We start from the raw sequence: 10,226 nt of genomic DNA, 5'->3' as shown, positions 1-10,226 counted from the left end.
TCACGGGCTTTTTGAATAGGAAAACTTTATTATTCACTACACGAAAAAAAATCTGGAAGCTGACAGGAGAACAGCGCTCTGTGGTGCATACAGTAATTCGATCAGTTTGAGTTCGACCGTATATCTATGTTTACGACATTACAAAGAACGATTGGTCAAAATAAGATGGCACATCATTGTAGTAAATCGCAGTTGGCTAGCAATTCATTGCAACTCTGTGTTACTTGTAATTAGACATTCTTCAGAATTGAAATTGAAATCGAAAATTAAAAAAACATACAGTCAAAGAGCAATTCTCATTTCTTTTGCCACCAAAGGAAACGGTAAGTTTGATTAATGTCATTTTGACAATAATTGAAACTGGTTGAAATTCCAGCGCTGGAAAAATAAAATAAAATCCATGTGTATGAACTGGTACAATTCAGATAAACTACACACGGTCAAGGCACAGGTCCAGTTGTTGATGAGCAAATTAACGTGTAGAAACCACCATTAATAATCAACCATTTTTGATTATTAATGTAACATTAATAATCTGACAGAGGTGCCATTAGGAATGAGTTTAGACGCTAAATTTATGTCTGAGGTGACAACACTGACTTGGGTCAAGATGAGGATGAGGACAAACAGGGAGGGAGGCGAAATATTCAGGGGTTTTAGGTAGATTAACCTTGTTATTGTGTAACATACCTCTCCAGATCATAAGCATAAGGTACTATTACTTCAGTTTTAGCAGTCCATAATGATTAATTCCAAGGTGATCTCTCAAACCGTTTTAATTATCTCTGTTGATCAATGTCCACTTGCTTCCTAATAGTTAAGCCATGGGGGGAATATGTATTTATTTATTGATTTTGGTTGCCCAAAATAACATAAGATTATACATAATGACATGCTATATGATGTTATAAAAATATGTCTTTGTCTCGAACATTATGGAGCTCATCATATGTATGTACATACTGTATGTGTTTATATACATAGAGATATAGGCTATACTGTGCAGGTCCAAATACCAAATACCAAAAGTATTAGGCCACCTGTGCTGAACAAAAACATATACAAATAGCCTACTATCCAGTTAGCTGAAGTTTAATACGCAAAGCTTGTCATAAAGTGCTATTGTTATAAGTATTTATTGTCACCTCTATTGTCACAAATACATTACTTACAAATAACAGAGTGATAAACGTATAGTTTCAGCTACAGTAATACACTCTGTAAAGCAGACATCACTTTACACTTTACAGAAGGCTCCTTTATGTGGACTTGTAAAAATAAGCACACAAGCTAATGGGTAGGGAGTACATACATTTTCAAGAGAACCATTCTTCTGGAAGTTCCTGTAAATGCTTTCAGCATGTGTGATTCTTCCTTTTCTACTCATTTCCCCAAGCTACTATACGTCTGGGGCCATATTCATAAAACCTGTGGTGATCTATGTATGTTTAGTTTTCCCTGGTCCATGGACTAATCTTATCTATCATGAGCTAAAAGGCAACATTGACCCCAGATCAACAATCATGCTCTAAAAATTGTTATGGATATGGATCCCGAAAAGAAAATATCATACTGCTTTATTGAAATGTTACCATATGAAAACCTTTCTTGCATTGGCTGGTAAAACTGCCACTGTGCTAACCTTAAGCTGTTATTTTGTCAAGCAACTCATAGCTTCACACATCTTTTAATTTATATTGTTGTAAAATTAAAAAGTCAGGTAGACAGAAGCAGAAATGTTTATTTTATTTTATTTTATTTTATTTTATTCAGTTTCTTTTATTTTGGTCCAGCAATGTTTCCATAACTGATAGAGAAGTGCCAGAATATTTTAAAGATCAATGTGCAAACGAATAGCCTATACCTACCCAATAATTCCTTACTACAAAGCACACTATCATAAAGAAAAGATGCAAGAATGAAAGCGAAAGCATTTCACTTAAAGTGTATTGAAGTGGGAGTCATTTTTGGCTTTACTTTGGTTATGTTACATGGCTTTATTCAGGTCTGATGTGGTTCATGTTGCCAAACTGTAGATTTTTTCCATTTATTAAATTATGTTTCTGTTATTGCTAGCATAGTACATTGAGAGTTTTTAATTGAAAATCATCAAACCTTTTATGATATAAAGAGAAAAAAAATGAAGCCACAATTACCATAAGAGTTCATTTGAATAGATTTTGTAAACAGTGGTTATTCCACACATATACAGGCTAGTAAATTGTGATATGGCAGCAGGGATTTTTAGTAGTGTCCTTGTATTCATTACAATTCACTAATGTAATTGCTTTGATAAAGATAGTATGAGAAAATGTTGATTCATCTTTGAAACACAAATGCTAGGGAACCCTTTAATTATGAACCCTAATTCTGTTTGAAATCGTTCAGGCACTATCAAATGCGCTGTGTATACTATGTAACCCACCAGCCAATAAGATATTCTATACTGCATTAATCTACATAAGCATTTTCATTCTGTCTCATTCTGTCACATGCATGCACTAAATTTATATTGCATTCTGACAGCTCGCTGGGAAAAATGTATACATATTTTGCAATGTCCATAATGTATTTCTTTTGGAGAGCGGTTTCTGAGACACATGTTTAGCAAAGGAGCCAAGGTGGCTGTTTTGAATTTGTGTTTATATATTGCTGGTGAGGAGTGTGTCAGCCACGCACGCTACACATTGTGCCTGGAGAGATTGATGTTTTGTCATCCACCTGCTTCAAAGCTGTAAAATCAGCGGCTGCTTAGGCAAACCTTCCCAGCTTCAAAAATTCAAACAAAGAAACCTTAGTGGGCTGTTTACATACAGTATCTGTGGAGGAATATCTGGGCTCGTGTTGGCGTGATGCGGAAATGGTTGAGAGATTTCAGCGCCTGAAAAAGGGTGAGTGTTAAATGCTTTTTTTTTTTTTTTTTTGCCACTGCGAGGAACAATTTAAGACGATTTCACTCTGGCTTTAAGAAAAAGCCCGGGCAGCCCTCAACAAATGAGATGCTCTCTCAGTGATATGCAGATCGCCGCAGTCATGCAGTATACAATGCTAATAACATTTTTTCCTTTTTTTAAATAAAAGCTGATGCAATATTCTGTTCCATAATAACATGGCTGCATTCAGGCATGTGTGTGTTTTTATTGTTCTTTTCCCATTTCTTGCCTTTCTTCTGTATCTGGTAGTCCTTTTTTTTTTTTTACCTCAGAGCAGAGTGATCTATTGTGTATTGTTTATGGTGAGCCATGGTCACTTCTCTGGAATGCAATTGGCTGGAACTACATCGTGTGGGTCTTGCTCCTAGCTTTTTTTTTTTTTTTTTTCTCCCTCTCTCTCTCTCTCCTGTGCAGATTCCTTTGAAGCAATACAAGTGCAGAGGTGTTGGGTTTAACGTGCCCCCCTCCACCTCCCCCCCCCCCTTTCTGAATGCATCTGCATACAAATACGATGCTTTGTTCTGCGGACACATTGGCAGATATGTTGCTTCAGTTGCAAGCTAATAATGATAAAATAATTATGATCATTATTTTGTCAGAATGAAAAAAAAGATGGAGCTTTTGTCTCAGTCCTTTGGCCAGTTATTCATATCAGCTTTCACATAATGGTGCATGTTCTGTTAATGAAAGACTGCACACTTCTGTGCGTGCGTGTGCGTGTGCGTGCGCGCGTGTGTGTTTGTATGTGTGTGCGCAAGCTTGTGACATGCTCTTCCTCGGTCTTAAACAAAAAGCACATATAGGACAGGCCAGAATGTTTTATTTAAGAACAGCTTATATAAGAAAAAAATAAATAAAAACATTAAAATAATCTGTGTAGAAAATTGTATAATTAATTATATGCAAATTATTTGCATAAATTTGTTATTTTGATGTTCAACCAATTGCATTATATTAATATAGAGCATTGCAATAGATTTACCATTTAAAGCCTTGTTTGATTTATGGTATTTCTGGATGAAATTTGCATTTCCAAAGGATGCAGTGGTATGCATATTAAATGTAATATTTAGGCTAGGAAATGACATCATTTAATTATTTTTGATCTTCCATGTACTGGATATGGAAATTATATTATTATTATTATTATTATTATTATTATTATTATTATTGATTTAATCACAATCATTTTTCATCTTAGTTGGCCTGAACTCTCTTACATTACAAAATGATTGATAGCCATTAACCACCACTAGCCAGATAATCGCAACAATTATGTTGACATTTCTCCAGAAAAGTAATCTTTTTTTACAGATTGTCATATTATACTTTTCCCTTGATTTTCAGCTACAGGGGTGCCTATCATTATAAGAATGTTTCCATTGTGGATTAGGTAATATTTGTTGGTGAGAGCACTCTACATATTTCCTTTTTTTGGTTCTTTTTTATTTAGATGGCTCTGCCAGTCAAGCTCCATTCAACACATACTAGTGCCCCTATATTTTCACGTGTAAGCTGGTTGTTCATTTCATATACGCAGTTCTCAAACCCTGGAGCAGAGTCAAGCGGCAGTGCAAATCCACTTTCATTATATGTCTTGTGCAGTCAGGTCTGACAGCTCCAAAAAAAAAGGAAAAAAAAGAAAAGTCAAATAAACGCTGTGATCGTTTTGCCATGCGTGGCAATTAAGGGTGTTTTGCACTGCATACTTAGCATGTTCTGTGGGACAGTTCTTATTGCTCAGGTGCATTAGCGTAATGCTAGCTAAACTACCACCATGCCATGCTTCACAAAGCCAGGCCCTTGGTACCTCATGGCTCAATGTAACTGAATACCTGTCGATGTACCTTGGTCGAATTTATATAACTCAACAGAAACCACCGCGCTGAAAGATCCGTAAAACCTTCTAATTTAATCTGCTGTAAAAATACGATCACGCCGCTCTCATACATTACGTAAAAAAAATCTCTAAAGATACCTCTAATGTTTATCTGTCTAACGAATGGTGAATTTCAGTCAGCCCATCAATGCAGTGATGCAAGAAATTTTCAATCACAGATGAACTAATAAAAAATGAAGGCAACTTGACGACTCCACTATTATAACGTTTGACAAATTGTGTGTTAGTAAACCTGACTTGATTGAGGCTCTTTGATGGAAAGTAAAAATAAATTTTGCAATAATTCTTCCACATTCTCCTAATATGAGAGATACATATTCATTAGCAGATGTTAAAGAGAGTGATTTATGTACAAGATGGCTGTCGGCATTAAGGAAGTGACATGCCTTCTGAAACTCAATGATCAATCTCCTACACTGGAGGTACCACACGAGGCATATGCCCAGAGCTGCAAACTCTTGAAAATGTTAGCCAGGGCATCTCTTTGCACTGCAAGTCATCTGTGATTGATTTAGTGGTTTTTTATTTTGTTAACAACATAGCATTTCAGTGTGGTCGGATGGCTTGTTACACATGCCTGCAGATTCCCAAACCTCAGCCAGTTTTGTAAACTTCTGGGATTGTTAGGAGAAAGCCCCCCACCCACCCCCACCCCAGGTTTAATTGCAATGGTCTGCTGTACTGAGTGGTACAATGTACAATTTAGTCATTTGGCAGAGGCTTTTAGCCAGAGCGACTTACGAAAGCACATTCGCATGGTGCCACAGTTTTAAATTAACATGGAGTTTCCAGGGCTTGAAATTCCAGCGCATTATTTGAATGGTTTCGGTAATGAGACGAATCAGAGCGTGGCGGCCTGGTGAGGCCTTGCATCCCCAGTGCCCGGGCCCCACCCCAGCCTGTTTTTGAAGGCCTCTTTAAGGATCCGCTCGGTCCGAGCGCGTGGCACCATATGCCGGAAGAAGCCCTGGCCGTCAGAGCCAGAGGCCTCTCAGTCACTCGCCGTTCCTCTTCGTTTACCGCGCACAGCGATGTAACCCAGCAACAGGAGTACTCGTCTTGGAAACAGAGATTTTATTCAAAGGGTAATAAAAAAAAGAATATTGTGAAAAAGAGGGCAGCCAAGAGCTAAATGACCATAATTTCCAAAAGAAATGGCATCTGTTATTATGCTCTATTGTTTAAAATGTCTTTTTGTGCTTAATGTGTGAATTAGTCACAGTCCTTTGAGAATGTGGATTCATTTATTGTGCTTTAAGTATTATGTACAGTGCAGTCCACAAGCATTTGAACTGTGACATAAGTTTTGTTGTTTTAGCTGTACTCCAGCCCGTTGGATTTGAAATGAAACAATGAATTTGATAAAGTATGAAGTGCAAACTGTCAGCTTTAATTTGCAGGTATTTAAATTTGTATCGTGTGATCCATGTAGGAATTACAGCCCTTTTTGTACGTAGTCCCCTGTTTTAGGGGACCAAAATTAATTGGACAATTTTTATACTCAACAACCTGTCATCGCACTGTAGTTGATGACCAAGGAATACTTTCAATTGTTAAGAAAAGACCCTTTTCAACTGTCGAATAGTTCAAGAACACTCCGGGACATAGGCATAGTGTCAAAGGCTACCATAAACAGAAGACTACACCAGTTCACCACAAGATTCAAACCAGTGGGAAGCCTTATGAATAGAACAGCCAGACAGGAGTTTACTAAAAAGTATATTAATAAAACATCAAGTTCTGGAACAAAGTCTTGTGGACAGATGTGTTAACCTGTACTGTAGTGATGGATACAGGAAAGTGTGGAGAAAGACAGGACCTGATCTTGATCCAAAGCCCTTCCCCCCCTCCCCCATCTGTGAAGCATGGTGGGGGTAGTGCTATGGCTTGGGCATGTATGACTGCCACTGAAACAGGCTAACTTGTCTTAACTGATGATGACTTCATTGGCTGTTGATGGTAGCAGCAGGATGAATTCTGAAGTGTACAGAAACATCTCATCTGCTCAGATCTAACCAAATGCCTTACATCTCACTGGATGGCACTTCACCTTGTAGCAGGACCATGCCCCCAAACACACTACTGGAGCAATCAAGAAGCTTTTCAGAGCCAAAAAAGTTGAATGTTCATGACTGGCCAAGTCAATTACCCAACTTGAATTCAACTGAACATGTGTTTCACTTGCTGATGCAAAATGCCCCTGAAACAAACAGGAGCTGATGATGGCTGCAGTACAGGCCTGGCAGAGCATCACTAGGGAAGACGCCCAGTGTTGGGTGATGTATATGGGTTACAGTCTTCAGGCGGTCATTGAATGAAAACAGTACTAAATATGACAACTTTATTTAAGATTATGTGTCTGAAAAGTTCCGTAATTCCTTCACAAATGGCCTGCTATGGAAGTAAATACAATAATAATGGATGCAAATGCAAATAAAAATGGACATTCTGCACGCACTTTAACCTCATAACAAAATTGTGTCGCTCTCCAAATACTTTAGAACCCTACTGTATATAGTGAACACACACACACACACACACACACACACACTCTTATGCACACGTGCGTGCAGCAGCAGGAGTACTCGCCCGCGTTGGGGCCGCGTATTTGTATTTTTGCCCCATCACGTTCCGGACTGAGCAGGCCCCGTCCCTGGGCGACGCGCGGAGTGTGAAGCCTTAGCCCGGATTACAGGACTTCAGAGATAGGATTGAATCCAGCCGGCTGTCAGACATGAATTGATGGGATTAGAAAGGGTGGATTCCGTCCCTTTGGGGAAGCCAAGCAAGCTGTATATAATTGACTTTTTTCTCTCTCTCTCCCTTCCGCCCTCGCTGTCTTGCGGGCCCCCGGATCTTTGGGCGGGGGGACCCTGGGAGGGTGAGTATCAGAGAGGATCGGGTCCGCTCGGGTTTTGCGGAGGCTCGGGGAGCGATCGATGCCGGCGGCGTGGGGTTTCGCCGGGAGATCCGCGGGCCCCTGGTTAGCGAGGGGCTGGCGCTCTGAACATCGCCGTCTGACCTCGAGTCAGGAGCCGGGACCCGAGGAGTCTCACACCGGTGTAGTTTCGGATGAAAGGCTTTGCGCCTCTGTGTACACGGACTTTTATTTATTTATTTATTCACTGTGAAGTTCAGCGGCCTGTCAGGCTTCTACCAGCCGTTGGTGTGTAGAACGTGCAGGGCTCGTAGGTAGCGTGGGACGGGGAGCACCGGAGGATGCTGGGTAATGGATGTGACATGCGGACTGCGATGGCCTCTCCACGCGGCCTCCGACATTATCTGTGCAACATGCATTTAAAATTCAGTTTGAAAATGAATATGCAGTGTTTTACAGCCATTTTGCGTTCTTTCCAGGGTTTGCAGATACCCTGGAAAGAACGCAAAAACGAATCCACCAGCTGCTTCTGTTATTGCATCTTTCACTGAGCTGAACTCTTGCTCCCAGAATGTGAGCTTCAGTATTCCTGACCCGGCTGTTCCAAGTGAAATCTTACATGCACTTGTTTTTTCTCCTTTTTTCTTTTCATTAACTTTGAACACACTCAATTTTTAAGTTACAAGCAAGTTACAAGTCTTACATATACAGTATACAGTATATACACTTTTTTTTTTTTTTTTACTTTTGTTTTTTTCATTTTATAAAGTTGGAGTATTTTTGTATTCTGGTATATAATGGTCAAAATGAGTTTGTTATATTTAATAATAAGGCACAGCCCTTTGACTTGCCCCAGCAAGGCTCATTTGAATATACAGTAAGTGCATTGTGAAGCCTCATCTGTTGCTGATTAAGAATTCTGTTCTGTGGCATTGTTCTTTCACACACAGTAGTGCTTCTGAAATAACATCCCCATGTTGATGCTTTTAACAAAAATGACTAGATGCACAATTTAGACTTTATTTTATTACTTACCATATTTGATGTGTGTGTGTGTGTGTGACTGAGACAGAGAGAGAGAGAGAGAAAGAGAGAGAAGGAGAGAGAAGGGGCGAATGCTCTCCTACTCAAATTACCTCCCTATTTGAAACTTACGCTTTCCTAAGATTTCAGCAAAGGTGCCTCAGTTCCAATACCTGGCTGATAATGAAATTCTGTGTCCTTCTGGGAGAGGACGCTGAGACTGCAGAGACGGCGGCTCTCTGCGTTCCGGCCTGTCACATCAAGAGAGAGTCTGTAGATTGATGAATACTTAATGTGTAAATAGCTTTTTTTTCAACGAGAGAGTTGTTATATTGTGCATATCCAGTCGAAAATGGGAGTAGCAAATGGATTGTTTGATTTTGTGATCAAAATTGGACGATATTTGATTGTGTTCCTTGTAATTGTTAAGTTTCTATGCATGCTAATAGCACCTATCCAAATTTGGATTTCAGAGGGGAAAAAAAACAAACAAACAAAGTTAACACACATTCATGCATTATTTAAATGAAGAGTAGCCCAGGAAGATAACAAGCAGCAAACCACAGGAAGACTGTTTAATTGAAAAGTCCTGTTTACATTACAGCACCATTAAAATAGTACAGTTCTTCATGTCACCAGTTGAGAAACAGTGTATTTATGCCACTTTGGCCAAGAATTAGGCCCGGCTTAATGGATCAATTCTTTTATTATTAAACCCAATCTCTGTAGTGCAGAGAAATCTATTCAGCATTGATCCCTCCCTCAATACAAAATTGTATTTTCTCAGTCCACTTTCACATTTTAAAAATATGTTCACAAGAATAAAATGATTTTACATCACAGTGTCTCCAGGATAATAACACACTTGGCCACATCCCCATTTTTTAAAACTATATATTTTAAAAAAGCAGAAAACAAAAACAGAAAAACAATTGAGATGACCAGGGCACATTGTGAGTTGTACTGCCGGCATCGAGTGCTCAAATGGGTGGTATGAGGATGGTGCCTACTGATTACAGACTCTTAGGAGAGTCCCTCACAGCTGTGATGTCTGGTCCGAAAGCGGCCTTCGCTTCATCCCTGTCGCGTTCTGCGTTGCGTACCGAGCCGCTCCGTCCGACAGGAAGCAGCACCCCCCCCCCCTTACCCCAGCTCCGTCGCCTGCGTCGCTCATGTCTTTCAGCTCTCTGTCGCGGTCCTCCAGAACTTTGGGGCCCGTGCTGGGGGGGGCGTGAGCCCTCCCCGGGAGCGGGGCGGAGAGAGCCGGGGCTGGTTTGTTCAGCCGAGTGTTTTAATCCCCGTCCTTTCGCTCGGGTGTGTCGGAGGCACCGGCCGGGGGTGCAGCCGCGGAGCGGAGCGGGCAGGAGTATCGAACAAAAAAATAATAATAATAATAAATTGTGAAAATGAACCCAAGGCCCGGGACATAATGATCGAGACACGGAGGGTCGCTGGTCTGCACCCGTGGGCTGAGCGATCAATAAGCGATCGA

The 10,226-nt window shown here is 40.1% G+C and overlaps 1 long non-coding RNA gene across 6 annotated transcripts in view; it reads left to right on the top strand.

The window, feature by feature from the left end:
* Positions 1–2,644: 2,644 nt before the first annotated feature.
* Positions 2,645–10,226, top strand: part of LOC118217603 — a 203,420-nt gene continuing 195,838 nt past the window's right edge. For 5 of the 6 annotated variants that reach the window (XR_004763234.1, XR_004763235.1, XR_004763233.1 and 2 more), the window contains exon 1: positions 2,645–2,891. This is a non-coding gene — a long non-coding RNA (uncharacterized LOC118217603). Of the gene's footprint in view, positions 2,892–4,084; positions 7,715–10,226 lie in introns of those variants that run through there. The other variant, XR_004763236.1, reaches the window with a different exon arrangement.

Source organism: Anguilla anguilla, chromosome 18, assembly GCF_013347855.1.
Source record: "Anguilla anguilla isolate fAngAng1 chromosome 18, fAngAng1.pri, whole genome shotgun sequence".
NCBI classification, from domain to species: Eukaryota; Metazoa; Chordata; class Actinopteri; order Anguilliformes; family Anguillidae; genus Anguilla; species Anguilla anguilla.
Note: the sequence above shows the minus strand (reverse complement) of the source record. Positions and strands in the feature narration are given on the sequence as shown.